At 41.1% G+C, this 20,442-nt stretch overlaps 1 pseudogene; it reads right to left on the reverse strand.

Moving 5' to 3' along the window:
• The window catches only part of LOC132428767 (ATP synthase subunit beta, mitochondrial-like), a 77,602-nt pseudogene extending 57,432 nt beyond the window's left edge, over positions 1-20,170 (reverse strand).
• Positions 20,171-20,442: the final 272 nt, after the last annotated feature.

The following is a 20,442-nucleotide window of genomic DNA, read 5'->3' on the forward strand; positions in this document are numbered from 1 at the left end:
TACATACCCACCCACCCCCAACCCCCGACGTGCAGATGGTTCTGAGACTTTCAGCAATGAAGAAGTATCTTGACTTTTTAAAACTTCACGCATTTTACATCAGTTTATTTCATAAATTGATGCCGCTCTCCTTGGATGACCAGAATTCTCAGGGCTTGTTTTCTCTGGTTTCCAGCAGACATATTCTGTTCCGTTCACAGAAGGTGCTGAATGCGGCACATTTAACATGCACTAAGTCCACGGAACTAAAAAGGTATAATTAGGAGTTTGCAAAGTTTTATCTTTATTTAAAATTAGACAACTGGCACTTTTTACTTTCAAGTACTCTCCAAATTTTTATCATGTCAGCTGTAAAGACCAAACTTAATAAAGATGAGAAGTGTACAGTCTTATTAGATCCTGGCTCAACCGTTTGGATCCTCTAAAGTCTAGTCTTCTGATTTATGACTCATCTGAAACATAATAATTTTAAAAGTCCATCGTAACAAAATTGTTAAAGTGCTAGATAAATTCCACCGTGGATATCAGATGAGAAATATACCTTCTATGAATGATATATTTGAAGACGCAAAAAAAGTGGAATTCACATGAAATGTTACGCACTTCAGCATGAAATAATCCCTGATTCGTGCAGGGGGACCATAAACACGAATGTATGCACATTTATGGACACGAAACTGTGAGACTTGGCATGCGGCCCCCATCTGTGATGGCTTTTCTGAAAAGGACAATAAAGTCCACCTGTTCGACTTCCATTAGACCTGCAAGTGTAAGGCAGGCCAATGAGGTCCTGAGCCTACCTTTAATATGTGACTTTTGGAAATTGGTCTCATTACCTTGAACTCCACATCAGAGGAAACACAACTACTCAAAACAAATTTGTCGGGAAAAGCAGACACATGAATAAAACGCCGGTTAACCAAGTCAATATCCTGCTTCCCTGCACAAGTACTTCTTCCTTGGGCATGTGGTAAAGGTCAGTGTGTGGTCTCTGCCTGATATTATGGAAACAATGCTCGTAAACAATTGGGCTTTCATACTGGGGGCCTTGGGGAGGCTGTGCCTTCATACGGGCACCACACAGGTGGGTGCTTTTCTGAAGTCCTGCAGCAGAAAGAACGCCATCCTGGGAGGGGGTAGACGTGGATATTCAATAAGACACTGGGTTAAGGAGTTGTGTGAAATTAGGAAAGCCGTACCTTCTCTCCTGGCTTCGGTTTTCTTGTCTGACGGGAATTTTGAGTTCTGAAAGCTCTGTGACCCTACATTTTTTATGCCAGAATTATTTCCAGGTTATTGTTCCTTTCAATGGCTTTAAGGCCAAGTAAATAAAAATAATTAAGAAATTCACTTTGGCAAATGTTTCACGTTTTTATATTCAATATTGCATCTTTTGGAACCAAAGACCCAAAGCCTCAAATTATTATTTCACTATCTCTCGCACTACACTTTTAAGCCGTACAGGAATTTCAGAGTACTCTTAGATATGTGTTGATCTCCCTGTGCTTTTTTTGGATAGCCCATTATACCAGCTCTCAGCGGGACCCAGAGATGGTTTACTTCTCCCATTTCTCCCAAATTGGGGCCACATGGCCTTCACACTGAGTTCCTGTTGGAGGAAAATGGGATTTTAATCTATGAGACTTAATTACCATCAAGGTTGGTCTGTTCTTCTACTGAAACCAGAGTCCACTTCTCTTAGTTTCAGCCATTCCAAAAAGCCCACCTACTGTAATTAGAAGGGAGGACCTCTGTGCCCCAAACGCCTGTGCTCCCTGACTTAATCTGTTACTTCCCCACTTCCTCCTGATTGCTTGCATGTCGGCCACTTTCCCAACATCTACATTCGTGTTTTCACATTCTCTGTGTGTAAGAGAGAAAGAGATCCAGCACCAGTGTCAGCGTCCTCTGACGCATGTCTGCTCCCCAGGATCAGTTTCACCCTCTTATTTGAAACACTGAGGTTAAATATCCAGGTGGAGAGAGACCACGATGGGAGGTTGCACGACAAGTTAAATAATTTTCTAGGGAACATCGAGGAATCGTCTCAGTTCTTTGACTGCTTGGCAATTTTGTTTCACTGCTTCTTGCCTTTTTCTGTTTTTGTAATTCTGTTTTATTGGCAATTTCTCACGGTGAGTACACTGGTAGTCTTGGTGACATGTTGATTGTATTCAGGTCTTTAGGACAAGGAAAATTTCTTGTAATGTTCATGAGCTTGTAGATGTTAAGATGAGAACCTTCTTTTGCACTGCCTCGTGTTTCCATGGTGTGGGAGTTGTGCGTTGGAGGAAAACCCCTATTGTTCACTGTCCCACTTTCATTGGTCTCCAGGGCATAAAGAGGGGCTTTCTGATGGGTTAGTTTGGGAGAAAAAACATGATAGAGCCCTTTCCTCCTCTCTCTCTCTGTTTCTCTGTCTCTGTCTCTCCTTTTTATACATCTATCATACTGCAGACACCGTGCATTCATTCTGGTCTACTGCTGGCTAGGGGGTTTGTATTTGCCCAGCTCCAGAGACCAGAGAAATGCACAATCCTGTTAAATTCAAAGGTGAAGTATCAACACTTTCAGTCATAACTTTAAAGCCACATCCTCCCAAATAGCCTTGCTTCCTCCTCCTTCTTCTCTTTTTCTTTTTCATAAGTAATAAACCTAATATATTGGTCTCCAAGTATCTGATTCCTGTGTCTTTCAGTTTTCTCTGAACTCTGGAGGGGTGCTTGGCCCTCAGTCCCCTTAAGTTTGGAGACGAATGGCTTCTTCTGCTCCTACATTTTCCACTTTTTAGAAGATTCTATTAGACTGAAAGAAACTTCCAGAAACTTTTTACAAATAGAAACTAGATTAGTCTTTCAGAATCAATTAAGACAAATAACAATGATGCTAGGGAAGTTTACTTAGCAACATAACAATCATCAGGATGGAATGATTTAATCATCTCCACCTAAAATGGAAATAGGAATAATGACCCAGCCTCAATTTTCAGAAATGTTTAAGTGAGTAAACATATGTCCTTTGGGGCTGCAGTTTTCCAGCAATCATTTTCTGTTTCTTACCCACCTGTACCACAGTAGGGATTAGTTGAAAACTTTCAATACACATCCTACCCCACACATGCCATGTGGGAAATGCAGAGTATAAAGAACACTATTTCTAGCTTTCAAAACAAACACGAAAAGGGATATTACACAGCGTGGCTCTGGAACATGGAGGAGCGCATGTAATAGCTATGGATGTGCGCAGAATTGTGGATGTTGAATTGAATAGGTAGAAAACTGGCTCGGGACAAGTGAGAGACAGGGTTTCAGAGGTGATCCTTGCATGCCCAGCTGCTTGTGTAGGGCATTCTGTAATATTCTTCCAGGAGCATTCATACTATGTATGGATTTTACTTTTAAATTTTAGCTTTCGGAGGCAAAAAAGTTTCCATACAGTGTTGTACTTTAGTGATACTGAGATTGTTTGACGACTAAGGAAAAATGGTAGCTAATAAAGGTCTCCTAGAAGAAATTTTTTTCCATGAAGCTTTAAGTTGACCTGAAAAGTCTAACCTTTATTAAGGTGGAATCATTTTGGAAATAGAGGTGTATTTTCAGAAATTTCACTTGTTTTTCAAATGTTTCAACATTTCTTACAATTATGAAGATACGTATGAATGGAAAGAGTTTCCAAAAGCTTCGACTTTTCTCATAAATATTTTACATGGCAACTGATAGAATATTTTTCTTTCTCCGGTGCTCCTGGCAAACCTTTTCAGTCCCTGGAGAATAAAGCAGAGACTGAAAACATTGGGGTAATGCCTTCTCTGGTTGTATAGGTCAAGAAGGCTTTATCCAGGCCATTTCTGATAGCAGCCCCTCCCACCCTCATGCATGTCTTTTTGGTTGGAGTTTGAATTTTTGTCCTCGATTTGGCACCTCCTGTTCTGCTGGCGGGGACTCTTTCCTGTGCACCTGTGAGAGTGCTCAAGGAAGCAATTCACAGTTGTTCTTGGACTTCTTGGAGAATTCACAACAGCCTGATTTTAAAAACATGGGTGCTGGAGCACTGCCTGACTGTGAAATGTTTTTGAGGTGTTATTATGTTTTGCAAGGCCCGCATTTTAGACACACAAATAAATAAAAAGTTCAAAATGGAGCCATGCATAGGTAGAAAGAAAATATCTGAAAAGCAGTAATAAAATGTTGAAAGTAATTGGATGTGTGGAGAATTGTGTCTTGGACTGTCTTCTTTTATGATTCGGAAAAAAAAATTACTGGGCTTAAGAGAAGAGTAGAGTAAATGCATTTATACTGATGTTTCTCCAGCAGATTCTTTTTTTTTTTTTTTTTTAATTTTATTGGAGTAGAGTTGGTTTAAAATGTTGTTCTAGTTTCAGGTGTACAGCAAAGTGAATCAGTTATACATATACGTATATCCACTTATTTTTAGATTCTTTTTCCATATAGGTCATTACAGAGTATTGAGAAGAGTTCCCTGTGCTATACAGTAGGTCCTTATTAGTTATCTATTTTATATATAGTAGTGTGTCATTTGTAGCAACATGGATGGACCTAGAGATAGTCATACTGAGTTAAGTAAGTCAGACAGAGAAAGACAAATATGATATCGCTTATATGTGGAATCTAAAAAGAACGGTGCAGGGCTTCTCTGGTGGCGCAGTGGTTGGGAGTCCGCCTGCCGATGCAGGGGACGTGGGTTCGTGCCCCGGTCCGGGAAGATCCCACATGCCGCGGAGTGCTGGGCCCGTGAGCCATGGCCGCTGAGCCTGCGTACCGCAAAAAAAAGAATGGTGCAAATGAACTTCTTTACAAAACAGAGTCACAGATGTAGAAAACAAACTTATGGTTACCTGGGGGGTATCTTTTCATGTGCCTGTTGGCCCTCTGTATGTCTTCCTTGGGATTGACATATCCAGCAGATTTCTTTACAGTCAGCTCAACTTAAGGTCATGTTGGTTTCATTGAAAAATAGTTCTGTATATCTGGCAAGGATGTGTTCTTCAAGGGAGCATGTATCTTTGGGAGAGGTGCACGTGGGATAGAGGAGGGAGAAGGCAGTATCCACTGGCAGAGAGATGGCCCCTGGTGTGGAGGGCATGGCTCATTGGCTCCCTAACATCCACTCCACCTCTGCCTTACTGTAGAGCTGCGTTTGGTTTATGTAGGATTGATCTTCAGCTCTGGTTTATTGGGTGGACATTGAAGGGCCTGACCCCAGAGTAATTCTGCACCACTGGCTGCTGTAGTGAATGGTTCACAGGTGAACATATTATAAATAGAGTGAAGTTGAGGTCAGTTGTAGAATTAGAAGCATCTTCTAAATGGGTGGTCTATAGATGTGAGACCTGGAATTGTTATAGCCGTTTTGCTACCAAGAGAGAGGAAGCCAGCTTGAATACAACCCAGCTAAGACTAAGCCAACCAAGGCATATTATTTTCTTGGTCACGGAGATTACTTCAGAGGTGGACACAGGATTAGAATTGGTCCTTAAGGCAGAATATGATGACATTTGTTCAGTGATTGAGAGGACATAATTCTCACTTCTATGTGTGATGTGGTTTGAGAATCTAAGGCCATTTTGCCTCAGGAAGGTGGAGGAAGGTGACCTGAAGCCAGATTCAGCACACGGAGGAGGCAGAGTCTGAACAACTGTAGAAAAATTGGGCTGACACCTTGATCAAACCTCTCCTGAAGGTTTTTTTAATTGAAATATATTTGACATACAATATTATATTAGTTTCATGTGTGCAATATAGTGATTCAACATTTGTATACATTGTGAAATGGTCACCACAGTAAGTATAGTCACCATCTGTTACCATACAAAGTTCAAACAATGTTCGTGACTTAATTTCCCATGCTGTACATTATAGCCACATGACTTATTTATTTTCCAACTAGAAGTTTGTACTTCTTGACCCCCTTCACCCATTTTTGTACTCCCCCAACTTTCCTTCTTTTAGGGAGGAGACAGACACTAGTTTGTTCTCTGTATTTATGAGTCTGGGTTTTATTTTTTTGGTTTTGTTTTTTAGATTCCACATATAAGTGAAATCATGCAATATTTGTTTTTCTCTGTTTGCCTTATTTCACTCAATACCCTCAAATTCCATCCATTTTGCTGCAAATCGTAAGGTTTGTTTCTTCTTTTATGGCTGAGTAGTACTTCATTGTATATATATGCCACATCTTTATTCATTCATACCTTGATGGACACTTAGGTTGTTTCCATCTCTTGGCTATTGAAAATATACTGCAGTGAACATGGGGTGCATATATCTTTTTGAATTAATCTTTTGTTTTCTTGTAATTGATACCAGTAGAAATGGAATTGCTAGATCATATGGTAGTTCTATTTTTAATTTTTTGAGGAACCCGCATACTCTTTACATAGTGGCTGCACCAATTTACATCCCCACTAACAGTGAGTGAGGGTCCCCTTTTCTCCACATCTTGCGACACTTGTCATTGCTTGTCTTTTTGATAATAGCCATTCTGACAAGTGTGAGGCGATATTTCACTGTGGTTTTTATTTGCTTTTCCATGATGATTAGTGACGTTGAGCATCTTTTCATGTGCCTGTTGGCCCTCTGTATGTCTTCTTTGGAAAAATGTCTATTCAGATCCTCTGCCATTTTTTAATTAGATTTTTTTTTTGTTATTGAGTTGTACGAGTTCTTTAAACATTTTGGATATTCATCCTTTATCAGATACGTGATTTGCAAATATCATCTCCTGTTCAGTAGATTGCCTTTTCATTTTGTTGATGGTTTCCTTTGATGTGCAGAAGCTTTTTAATTTGATGTAACCTCCTGAAGTTTTTTGCTTCTCTCCACTTTGAGTTTTGTGAGCCAGTAATTTCTGTTACAAATAAATGAATTGTTTGAGTTGGAAACATTAGTTGATTTAAATGAACTTGAATCAATGTTACTCCCTAAAGAGAAGTTAACACACTATTCTGTTATATGCTATCATACATACAAAAATGCACATTACTTTTTTAGGTGTCCTAAGAAGAATATTAACATGCAAAGGACAAAACCCAGTAAAACAGGCACATTTAAATCTACACCTTCACTATGTAGGTCAAATGCCACAGTCACTTAGTTTCAACTGATTTACTGGAGAAAACACAAAAGCATATAATAAGAATCAGATGTACTACAAGTTGCATATAACTAATTGGATTCAACAAAATCTTGGAGATGTTTCTGCTTGTTTTTTTGAGCAATCCAACAATTTAATCAAAATAGAAACGGTCTTCTTTCAGTTCAGAGCAACAAATGAAAAGTATACAGTACAACATAAGAAAACAATGCAATTTTGTTCAATTGAGAGACACACACACACATACCAAGAAAACTACAAACATATACACAAGCACACAGAAGAAATTCTGCAGTGACACACACACAAATAATTTACCTAAACTCAAAACTAAACTATCTCACATGCTGAAGTCCATGGATACCAATGTACAAAGAAAGGGTATCTGCCTTATCTCAACAATTACAGTTTGCTCTAAGGTGACAACCCAAATACTTGAAATACCCAGTGGTTATTAAATTTATGATACTGTAATATTTTTATGTTTTTTGCTTCTTTAAAAAAGCAAGGGACAAAGCCATTTCATAAAATTTTTCAAGAACCAAATCAAACTCTAATGTAAAACTAATGGAATTATAAAGTGCCTTGAACTTCATTTTGTTTGTTTGTTTGTTTGTTTGTTTGTTTTTAATGTAAGACCACAAGGGGGTAGAATAAAGGAGGAAGAAGACAGAGGGCTTCACAGGGTAAGAAAGATTGAAGACACAGGAAGAAGAGAATGAGAACTAGAATTGTTACTTAGCAAATGAATAATGAATAAATTAGAGGGTCAGAGGAAAATGCATAGATAGTAGTTTCAGGATCTTTAAGTCTCATCATAACATCATTATTATCATCAAGCAATCCATCAGTTTAGCTTCGGTCATGCTTATGTCAAAAAATCATTTGAGTTGGTCAAATCAATTATATTAATAATTGGCTATCTTGATAAAGATTTAAATCAAAGTTTTTGGAATTGTAAAAGCAAAACCAAAAATTGTTTTGAAGATGATTATCTGAAGATGATAATTGCTTAACTGTTTTGCTCGCAGCCCCATCTAAGGGGAAAATGCCCTGCCTACAGTGCCTGTTAGATGGATTATCATGTTTTATACTTTATCTGGGCCCTGTGCTCACAGATTATTAAACTAGATATGGGCATCTGATTCCAGGGTAGCAGCACCATAAGCTCTCTCGCAAATCTGAGCATGTTCTGGTGCTAGGAGACAAACTGGACCAATTAGATGTTTCCATCTCAGGGACTGAGATGAAGAAAGACAAAGGAATCTGTCAGTTGGCAATAAAGCAGAAGCTGAAAAGTTGCTTTGAGGTGAACTTAGGCATCATAAGCGAAAGTCACGGGCAGCCAGAAGTATGAAGAAGCAGATATTTGGAGGAAGGACAGCAGGAAGCAGACTGTGGAGGGTATAGAGTCCTATAGTCATAAAGCAGTCAAACTGTTAGCAGAACATAAAGAGCCAGGAACTTTTGCTTGCTGGCGTCCCTGGAGATATTGTGATCTCCCAATTCTTTCTGAGGTGGGGACCTATTACAGCACCTGTTTTGTGAAAGATCTAATTCCCTGGTGGTGCCAAGGGTATTTCTGCAATAAATTCCCCTATTACTTGAGCTAACTTGAGTGTGTCTCTTTCCCTGCAAACCAGAGGAGTTGGATGAAATACTTCTGAACTCATTTTGAGCATTTCTGCCTCGAAGCCTTCGATTACATGTAAGGATTAGCTGGGGAATTCGTTAGAATATGGTTTCCTGGAACAGAACTTTGGAGATTCTGATTCGATGGTACGGAGACAGCCGTGGAGTCTGTTGTTCTTTTCTGATGTAGCTGCCAGGAGACCGGTATTTGGGAAGCACTGCATTGGCTTATGTTGCCCCTTTCCTGGAAATCCTCTAATCTTGTGGCCGTCAAACTTTATGGTCTCAGGACCTTTCTTTCACTCTTGAAAATTATTGAGGACACAAAGAGCTTTTGTTTGTGTGCATTATGTGTATCAGTATTTATGATATTAGAAATTAAAATTGGGGAATTATGAATGTTTTTATAAATTCATTAAAAATAATAAACCATTGTGGGTTGTTAGTCCCCTGGTGCTGGTGTGAAGGAATGGTTTAACAACAGAAATTTGTTGTCTCACAGTCCTGGAGAATGGAAGTCTGAAATCCAGGTGTAGGTAAGTTTGGTTTCTTCCGAGGGCTGTGAGGAAGTTCTGTTCCGTGTCTCTCTCTAACTTCTGGGAGCCTCAGTTGTTCCTTGGCTTGCAGATGATATTCTCCCTGGATCTTCACATCATCTTCCTACCTCTGTAGGAAATGTAAGAAATGCAAATGTCTGTCTGCCTTTGTGTCCAAATTTCTCCTTTTTATAAGGACACCAGTCACACTGGATTTGGTTTCACCCTAATGACTTCATCTTAACTTGATCATCTACAAAGACCCTGTTTTCTTTTTTTTTTTTTTTTTGCTGTACGCGGGCCTCTCACTGCTGTGGCCCCTCCCGTTGTGGAGCACAGGCTCCGGATGCGCAGGCTCAGTGGCCACGGCTCACGGGCCCAGCCGCTCCGCGGTATGTGGGATCTTCCCGGACCGGGGCACGAACCCGTGTCCCCTGCATCGGCAGGCGGACTCTCAACCACTGCGCCACCAGGGAAGCCCGACCCTGTTTTCAAGTAAGATCACCATCACAGGTATTGGGGGTTAGGATTTTTTGGGAGACACATTTCAACCCATAACACAAGTTAACAACAACAACAAAAAACATTTTTTTGTGAAAATAAGGATATTTTCCAATATAAAAAAATTTATTGAGAAAATAGACATTGCTTTGCATTTTTATAAATCTCTTTGCTATCTCATTTAATAGGAGATAACTAAATGCATCTTTCCACTTTGCTGGGGTTTATTGTTTTAGTTGAAATATGTGCAGAAAATCTGATCTCACACAAAAATACAGTTGGAAAAAGGAGAGTTATTTTAAAAGCCTTTTAAGGTAATTGTGCATAATTTTCTATGATACTATACTGAAACTTGACAAATCATAGTTTCGTAAAGTTTATTGTTATGTGAAATTTGAAACCAGAGCAATAAAATTTTGAAACCTTGTTACATCAAAATTCATTGGCATCTCTTGCAATTTGAAGAGTTCTTTTACCTGTGCGTGATTTTGTAACGTCACTCAATGATCATTTAAAAAATATTGGTTTCCTGAATTATGTAAATTTTCAAAATTTACAGTGGAAAACTCCACTGTATCCGTATGAGAGAATGAGAAAAAAGGCATATAAAGTCTTAGGATTGTTAGGAAAATAATTTTTTACCTCATGGGTCATCTGAAAGGGTCCCAGGGACCACCATAGGTCCCCAGGCCACACTTTGATAACTTCTGTTCTAATCCATTCTTACTTGAGGAAATTCTCCCAACATTTCAAGTGCCACCTTAAATTCTCTTCTCCCTAGTATCCTAACTGACCTCCCCACGTAGATGGGATTACCTCTTCCTTTGTGTGGCTCTATTTGTGTACTCATTATATGGTCTCCATGTGAGCTCCAGGGACTGAATCTTAATATACATTTTTATTACTGTAGGGAAAGAACACAATGCCTTAAGAAAGATCCTTTCTGGTTTGAACTAGATCAAATTCATTACGCTGTTTTTATGCAGAATAGTTTTTAATAATCAAGGGACCCAGCTTTAACTGTTGCTATTTCCATTGTTTATTGTAAAGCAGACTTTCTCATCAGTTAAACAGTTTTTGACTTACCTACCCGGAGATGGAAAATAGTTTGTAAAAATGTTGTTTACGTTTATTTTCTTGAAATTGTACAAATGATGTACCCTTAAGTTTTTACATATGTCTTTTCCTCTCTCTAGATTGCTGTCTATCTAGCAAACTTCTACTCATCCTTCTTGATGCAAAAGTTACCTCCCCCAGCTCCATGAGACACTGTTCATCTCTCCTAAAGTAGTCGCAGTCAGGCTGTATTGTGCTGAAGTCCTTTTTGCAATTTTCTCTTAAAAGAATCTTTCAAAGATGCTCAAACGGGCCAGAGAAAGAGATCTATTTCTCACGTCTGTTGTGCAGTTGGTAAGGGCAGGAGTGTTGTGTTATGTCACTCATATCTACGTGAGTAGAAGAGAGTATAGTACCTTGGATGGGGTATTCCCAGCCAACTTAAGAAATGATAGATCATGTTTCAGTCAGACCCCCGTTGGTTTCCAGAGGCAGAACTTCAACTCTAACTCAAGTCAAATAAGCATTTATTTGTGAGTGTATATTGGTTGATTGGAAGGTCCACAGAATTGAAAAGCAGCTGTACCACAAGCCTCAAGCGTACAGGAACCAGGCCTTCTCCAGGGAATTCAGATATTGGAACTGGGACCAGCATGCTTTCAGGACTTCACGACTCATCTTTATTTTTTTTCTATAGACCAGCTTTCTCTATGAAGCTAGAACCATGGCTGCTACCAATAGCTCCTGGCAGCGTATCTGACTAGCACTGTCATCTACAGGAAGGGACTTTTCTCCCAGAAACAACTGAAAAACCTCAGGACCATTAGATGGCCTTGTTTTGGATTACCTGTCCAATTCCTGGACAAATTATTATGACCAGGAGGGTGAAAAACTAGACTTGGCTCAGATTGGGTCATAGGCCAATCTTAAGGACAATTACTGTGTCCAAGGAGGGGATTCATGAAAGAAGAGGGCAGCAATCTTTTGAAGCTAATTATTGGAACTGGGGCATAAAGACTGGGGAGAAACAGTTCCCCTCCAAAAGATGGCAAGTTCTGATTTCAGAAAAGAGGAGGAGTCCTAGATAGACTAATCATTAAATGTCCACCATAAGAACTGGCTGGTCTGTCTTTACAGAATCCCTTGTGAAGACATTTGAAAATACCATGTTAGCCAGCCATGGCCAATTTAATCATGCTGTATGCTTTGGAATATTGACATCAATGAATATATCTGTGACTGAATGAACATAGTTATTTAATAATTGTACGTTAATATTTCAGGTTACATGCTTTCCTAGTATCGCAAATCAACACTTCACAGAAAACTGTTATTATTTTCCTGTGGCGAATAATGTGATGAAATTACATGAGCACTACCGGATTTTGCACGGAATTGGCATTCACATTAGTTTCCCCAGGATTAATTTGGGCTGGCCATATAACATGGTCTTCCTAGGGTAGCTGTCGCCCTGATAAGACCCTCAAGATGCTTGAACGGGTGACCCAGAGCCACTGTGCCGTTCAGAGGACTCTGAGTCTGTACTTGAATACCAAGCACAAGGCTTGGCACAATGGGTTGACTGCTCTCCTCAGAGCAAACCCAATGCCTAACTGCTTCACTCAAAATAATCCAATGTCATATGAATAAATCTCATGCTCCATTTTCACCTTACCCCTACTTTCTTATTTAGTTATCAGTTATCCTTAATTTTCATAATTGCCTATCATTGCTGACAACCTAGTTTAATTCAGTGTACACAGAAGTCTCTCAAATATTTCTGCCCTCATCATTCTATTATAGTTGCTCTGGCTAAGATCCCCAATGTTGATCTCAGGTTAAATGTCAGAGGGTCCTCTTTCTAGGTTTCAATCTACATTAGATTTCCTGTATTAAACTATCTCATTCTTCCCTTTTTTTTCTTTCATAGCACCTCATATAATTTATAATTATAGACGTATGTTTATTTAACTAATGTCTTCTCTCTAACTCTAACCTCATGAAGATAGATACCAGATCTTTGTTCATTGTTGGACTTGATGTATTAGGTGCTCAGAGAATATTTGTTCAGTGACTGAATGAATAAAAGAAAAAGTACCTTTTTGAGCCATATTCCTCCAGGAAATAAAATCTGCCTCATATGCAACGGGTAATTCTAAGTAATGGAGGAAGGGCAAATGAAAAAAGAAATAGCAGGTAGCCCAAATACGAAGACAGCATAGGTTTTAATTTTTAAAATATGTCTTCAAAAACGGCCTGTGCCCTGTAATGCTCTTGAACATTGTCTGGGAAAATAAAGTGCACATGTTTTATACTTGAATACATGGAAGCAGGAGACGTCTGTCTCCCCACTGTGAGCACTCATAGGCTGGATGGTGGTGACTAAATTCTGCTCCCCTTGAGTTCCCTTTACTTTTCGGACCAAAGAGATTGACCAACAGAAGCCAGTGGTGTGACCATCTCCAAGGACTGGTGCCCAAGCCTTTTCTTTCACGTACTGATCACGTCTGAGGGGAAGAGGGAAAAATACATTGAGTCAAGGGTCATTTGCACTGAAAACGTCTTCCTTTCTCTGAACTCTAGCATGTGTTTTTCAGTTAAGTTGGAATCGTTTTTTTCAAAGGAAGCAGAAAAGCTATATTTGTTTTCCAACACTTCATCAACATCAAAGTATTTACCAAGTTCTCATCTGTGTGTAGCACTTTGCTACTTGCATTCCAGCTTTGCCACTAATTATCTGTGTAACTTGGGCATGTCATTTTGTTTCATGTAATTTTTGACTCTAGCTTCCTTATTTGTGAAAAATAAATAAAAGGTTGGAGTAGTTTAAGGTCTTTCCGGATCTAACGATCAAGGAAGAAAAACAAGCATCGTATATCTTGTGAGTTTATTTAATACAACAAAGCAATCATTTGCTCAAGGAAACTAGGAAATTCACTCGCTTATTCATTCTACAGTCCTGCCTAGACTTAGAGTGTAGTGAATAAGAACACTGACATGGGAGCCTGAGCTTGAATTCTGGCTTTGCCATCTCCCTGATTCTAGGCAAGTTTCTTAACCTCTTTGTGCCTCATCACCTTCGATGTAAAGGGGGAACCATGACACTAGTACGTAACTCAAAGGATTTAGTGTAAAATGTATCAGATGTTTAGAATATATAAAGATATTCAATAAATATTAGCTATTATTATTTATTGGGAAGCGACTCGGTGCCAGGCACACTGTTAAACATTTGGGATATAAGAATAAATAACGGGGCAGTTAGACTTTACTGAATCCAGTCAGGCCTTTTAGTGGTTCTTAAATCTGGTTGCACATTAGAATCACCCGAGGAGCTTGTAAAATTCCATCCTTGTGTCACTCTGTGGGAATTGGGGCTCAGACACCAGCACAAGTGCTGATAATCTGGCTACTGTTATTGTTGGGAGTAATGACTGTCCTTCGTCTCTGTCCCAGGAGTCTTGTGCCTTCTCCCAGCGCTCATGGAACTGAAGCAGAGTGACCTGTTAGCTTACAAGTAGGATAAAATCTCAGACTCTTCATATTTTTTTATACAGTCTAGATCTAACAATGAGTTTATAGGAAATATAAGGGAAAGAGGACAGGGTAAACAACGTTAAGAGGATATAATCAGCAAACTCAGAATGTAGGAATTCTACAGAAGAAATAGTCCAGTTTCTTGGACAAATAGCATGGTGGGGAAGGATGGAGAATTCTTAAAGAGACTAATATCAATCAAATGAAATGCATGAGCCTTGCACAGACCATTATTCAAGTAGAACTTGCCATTCATTCATTCATTAACTTATTCATTTTGCTGGGCTAGGAGCTAGAGATACAAAGACATAAGATACAGTTTCTTGTCTTAAGAATATCATCATTTAAAAAAGGGAGGCAGACATGTAAACAAATTATATAGAAACTGTGTTAGAAGTAGGTACTGGATATAGTGGAGGAAAGAGGGACCATTAATTCATGGGGCCGAGAGAAAAATTAAAAAAATGAATTCATGCTGGAGCTGATCCTTGAGCTTAATTTTACAGCCACCTGGAGTAGCTGAGATAAGAGCACTGTGCTTTCCATGCACAGAACACAACTAACTTGTCTTCCTCAGAAAGTTCATCCATACCCAGGATGGCGGGGACGTCCTGGAGGGATTTGTATTCCTGCAGGATCTTTTGCACCCCACAGGCAATATCATAACGCTCATTGCCAACAATGTTGGGATCCATGATGGGAGAGGTGGAGTCCATAGATGGACAGATGCCCAGCTCAGCGACAGCATGGGACAGCACAGTGGCAGCATCCAAATGGGCCAAGGTAGTGGCAGGGGCAGGGGCAGTCACGTCATCAGCAGGCATGTAGATGGTCTGCACAGATATGATAGATCCCTTTTTGGTGGTGGTGATTCTTTCCTGCATGGTACCCACGTCAGTGGCCAGGGTAGGCTGATAACCACAGCAGAAGGGATTCTGCCCAATAAAGCAGCCACTTCTGAGCCAGCCTGGGTGAAGTGAAAGACGTCATTGATCAACAGCAATGCATCTCGGCCTTTTCTTGGTCTCTGAAGTATTCAGCTACAGTTAATCCAGTCAGAGCTACCCAGGCCTGAACACCAGGCAGTTCATTCATTTGACTGTACCCCAGCACTACCTTAGAGGTTGCATCTGTTAAGTTGATAACACCAGACTCAATCATTTCATGGTATAAGTCATCGCCCTCACGGGTCCTCTCACCAACACCAGCACACACAGATGCCATGGGCTTTGGCATCGTTGTTGATTAACTCCACGATCAGTACTGTCTTGCCAACTCCAGCACCACCGAAGAGCCCAGTTTTGCCACCCTTGGCCTAGGAAACCAGCAGATCCACAACCTTGATACCAGTAACCAGAATCTGCTGCTCAGCGCTCATCTCCACGAATCCAGGAGCCTCAGCATGAATACTGGCAAAGCGTTTGGTTTTGATGGGACCTCTCTCATCAATATATTCTCCAATGACATTCATGATTCTGCCCAAGGTCTCAGGGCCAACAGGAATTTTGACTGGTGCACCAGAATCCAGGACTTTCTGTCCTCTAAGCAAGCCTTCTGTACCACCCATGGCAATGGTCCTTGCTGTGCTCTCACCCAAATGCTGGGCCGCCTCCAAAACCTGGTCTCCCTGCCTTGCACTTCCAGGGCATTTAGGATGGGTGGCAGTCCCTCATCAAATTGGACATCCACCGCTGCACCAGTGACCGCCACGATGTGCCCAGTGGCGGTGCCTGCCTTTGGCAAGGGATATATTTAAGCGGCATTGTCTCCGGCAGGCTGGAGCGGCTCACAGTAAGAGCTAGGCTTGGGGTAGCAGCGCTGAAGGGCTGAGTCCCTGAAAGGCCCCAGAAGCTGGGGCATCGGCCACACGACCCACAAGACCCAACAAGGCAGAGCCCGGGTCGGGGGTGGAATGAAGAGCATTTGACTTTAACACCTCACCTCCCAATCAAGTGAGAAAAATCCCTGCTGGGTCTCTTGTCTCAGAAAAGAGTCTTTTAGATTCAACACAAAATGTGATGCTATCGTCTGGAGCAGAATGCCATCCCTAAGTCCCTCACATCTCTAGGCGGAGCTGAGAGGCTGGGCAAATTCACGACCCTCACTGATGTGTTAAGGGCTTAGATCTTGATCAATCATCTTAAGTTGTTAGTTGTAGGACAGTGTTTTTATGCTGTTGCGTTATATAAACCTGATTTCTTTATTCTGGTGTGTAAATATTATTTCTTGGTATAAATAATTGGTTATATCAATTTGCTGGTTTTACTCATCTGTAAATCCCGAGTCTCTAGAAAAAAAATGTGTACATAAAACTTACTTGATGCATTTTTTTACAATCATATAATTTAGCCCTTTCAAGTGTACGATTCAAAGTTTATAAAGTAACTTTATCAAGTTGTGCAACTTGTATCAACATACATCTGTTGAAGAGCATTTCCTTTGGGCTGAAATTTGAAAGATGAATAGGTATTTGATAGGGAGACAAGGGAAGGGAAAGATAATCCAGGGAAACTGGAAGGGATGAGCAAACGACTACAATATTAACTAATTAATAGAAAATTAGTAGAATTTTCATTACGTACCCAGCTAAGAGCTTTATATGGATTATTTCACTTATACCTCATAACAACAACATAACAATGATGTAGGTAGAATTATTATAATAACCCTCATCTTACAGATGGGGAAGCTGGGGCACAGTGAGTATATTGCCTTAGGTTGCACCGTTAGTGAGTGGTGGGATGGAATTGTAATTCAAATCCAGGTAGTCTGACTGTAAGGACTACATCCTTTCTCATTCTGTCTTCCTGCTTGGAAGGTCCTGAGGTCTAAAAGCAGACTGGTATAGAGGAGCTTGAATGACTTGAGTGCAGAGGAAGTGGCAGTGGGCAGGAGCCATGGGGCTGCTGAGAGGGTACTCCAGCTTCTGTCTGGTGTGACTAATGGATTATGAAGATGAGGAAACAAGAGGAAGGGCAGGTGATATTGAGTCTGAGATTTCTGAGGGTCACTCAAGTGGAAACATCCAGAAGGTGTCTGGATACACACAACAGGGCTTGCAATAAAGATTTCACTCTCACTTATGTATGAGTAGCTGAAGACAAGAGTGTAAATGAAACTCTCCAGGCATAAGGAATGAAGAGAGAAGGCATAGGACAGAACTCTGCAGGATGTGAACTTTTGAAGATAGAACAAAGGAAGATGCTATGGACTGAATTGTTCATAAAATAAAATTCATATGTTGAAACGCTAACCCTCAATATGACTGTTTGGGAAATAGGGCTTTTTAGGAGATAATTAAGGTTAATGAAGTCATATGGCTATGGTCCTAATCCAAAGGGATTGGTGGCCATATAAGAAGAGGAAGAGAGAGAGAGATCTTTCCACACATAAATACTGAGAGAAGGCCATGTGAGGACACAGCAAGAAGTCTGCTATCTGCAAGTGGGGAAGAGAGCTCTGACCAGAAACGGACCCTGTTGGACCTTGATCTGGGGCTTCTACCTCCAGAACTGTAAGAAAACATTTTCTGCTGTTAAAGCCACCCAGTCTGTGGAACTTCGTATGGCAGCCCAAGCAGACTAAGAAAAGGAGCCAGTTGTGCAGCCTAAGAATGGATGATCAGAGAAGGAGAAAGAGACAGAGTGGCATCATGGAGGTCAAGGTTGTAGTTCCACAATAGGAATAGTAAACCGGATTTCCCTCTAAGAGGTCATAAATTTTGACACATACTCATTTGATTTGACAAATAAGAAGTCATTGGTGACCATGCCAGGGTGTGGAAGTGGTGGGGCAGAAGCCAGATTACAGTGGATTGAAGAGTACATCTGAGTTGAAGAAGTGGATTGTCTCGAGACCCTTTGTACTGGCCTCACCCAGGAGCTTATCAGAAGTTCAAACTCTCAGTCTCCATCCTAGACCTACTGGATCATAATCTCATTTGAATAAGATGCCCATAAATGAAAGTTGAGAGTCTAGACCATTCCTTGTGGGAAGCTACGTGGGAATGAAAGGAGGGAGGATTAGGGGATAGTCAGGGGGAAGCAGAAGGGAATTTTAATTTATTTTTCAGAAGGGAATTTTTAAATGTGAGACACTTGAATTTACTGATAGTCTGTGAGGAAGAAATCGGTTGAAAGGGAAAGACTGAAAAAAAAGGAGAAAGAAAGAATAACCAATGGAGCAAGGACATAAGAGGTGAGATCAAGAACTTAAGTGGAGAAAATAGCCTAGTTTGAGAGTAGGAACACCTCTCCATTTGGCCTGGGAAAAAGAAAATCCTGGTTATGCAGACATAGATTTTTAGGTAGGGGTGAAGAGCTGAGGAAGTATATGTCCAACAGGTTCCGTTTTTTCCTCTATAAAGTTGGAGGCATAAACACCTTCTTAAAAAGAGGAGTGAATTGATTGAAATGCAAGTGGTTAAAATGAGGGTCCATGGGGTCTGGGATGGATAAGAAAGTATGTGTCCATGAATATGTAAAGGAATTCATCTTGGGTGGCCTTGGCCTGCAGCAGCTTGAAGCAGGATTTCAGTTCCCAGCCAGAGATGGAGGTCCGGCTGTGGCGGTGAGAGTGCTGAATCCTAACCACTAGACCAATGGCCAGTGACAAGGCCCTGGCCCAAAGGGCTTTGCAGAAATGAATTCCCACCAAGACGGAAAGTAGTGAAACAAGTAAAGCGTTTATTAAGAGGAGAGATAGTACGTGTGGATACACAGGCGGGCTGAGAGAGAAAGTCGCGCCCTCGTGGTAGTTTGAATCACTTATGTGTGGCATTTCTTCCGGGTTTCCTTTGGCCACTCGTCTTGCTTTACCTGGTTCTGAGTCTGTATTTGGTTTATCTCAGGGTCCTCCCATGTATGCATGTGCATCTCTTAGCCAAGATGTATTCTGGTGAAGAGGCCTATGGGTAGGTCGACATAACTCCCTTTTGATTTCCAAGGAGCCTTTCTGCTAGTGTATAGTCGGAAAGATGTCATTGACCTTGAGAGTGAGAAATATGTGGTCTCTTATCTGGGTGGGGCTCAGTTCCTCCTCGTCTTCATCTTGGAGTTATCTGTCCACAGGGGACAAACTCTAGCTGCTCAGCCAGGGACCCATCTATCTCCTGCCTCAGAATGGAATGAAAGGGAAGGACGGAGAAACGGGAAGATATAAGAGCCGTGAGGTCAAGAGAGTGTGGTCAAGGATTGGTACGTTGGAGTTAAACATGTCAGAGGTGAAGCAGAAACACCTCTGGACAATGACAAAGTCTTGGGGGTGGCCATGGAGTGGGTGGTCGATGAGTGACAAAAGACTGTTAGAGTCATGAAGATTAGAGAATGTTGAGGAGAGTAGGTCAGATAGATTGTCACCGTGGATGTTAAGGTCATTCCTGGTGACAGTCAGATGGAGACAAAAGGCTGAGAGCTGGATTTGGACCTCAAAGTTCTCAAGGGGGGAATCTGTTGTGACTGTGAGGAGAAAGGCACAGAGGATGGAATAGGAAGATGTGTGAAATCTCAACGAAGTGAAGATTTTGTATGATGGTTTAAAAGCAGCAATGGGGAGCAAGTAGAAGGAGGGCAGTGATTCTCACTCCTGGCGGTGTTAAGGAGCCAGGGATGCCAGGAAGGGAGAGCGCAGTGTGTTCCATGTTGCTCTGAGCTCACCAGTTCCTGCTGTGGGCTCTAATCTTGCTGTCTGCAAGTCTCACTGCTTCTCCTTCCTACCTTGTCAGTTCTTCCAACATCACTGGTGGTCACCAGACTGAGCGGCTTCTCATCTGCAGTCTCCGTGCTTGTTTCAACCATGCAGCCTCAAGGCCCACGGTCTGGGATGGGACCCTGATGGCCAGTGAGGACTCCAGCACACGAGAGATGCTCTGTAAGCGTTGGACCTCTTCCTTTCGTTCTCTCCTTTCTCCTGGTAAGTTTTGTACACTTGAAAATGGAGTTCGGTGATTGCAGCCACAGCCCAGCCACTGCTGATGGTGAGCTGGTGAGCCCTGAGTGAACCCAGGAAGGAAAAGAATACCTACCATCTAGCAGCCATCAGACTGCAGCCCCTCCCCACAGTAAGCCCT

This window comes from Delphinus delphis, chromosome 7 (genome assembly GCF_949987515.2).
Source record: "Delphinus delphis chromosome 7, mDelDel1.2, whole genome shotgun sequence".
Lineage (NCBI taxonomy): Eukaryota > Metazoa > Chordata > Mammalia > Artiodactyla > Delphinidae > Delphinus > Delphinus delphis.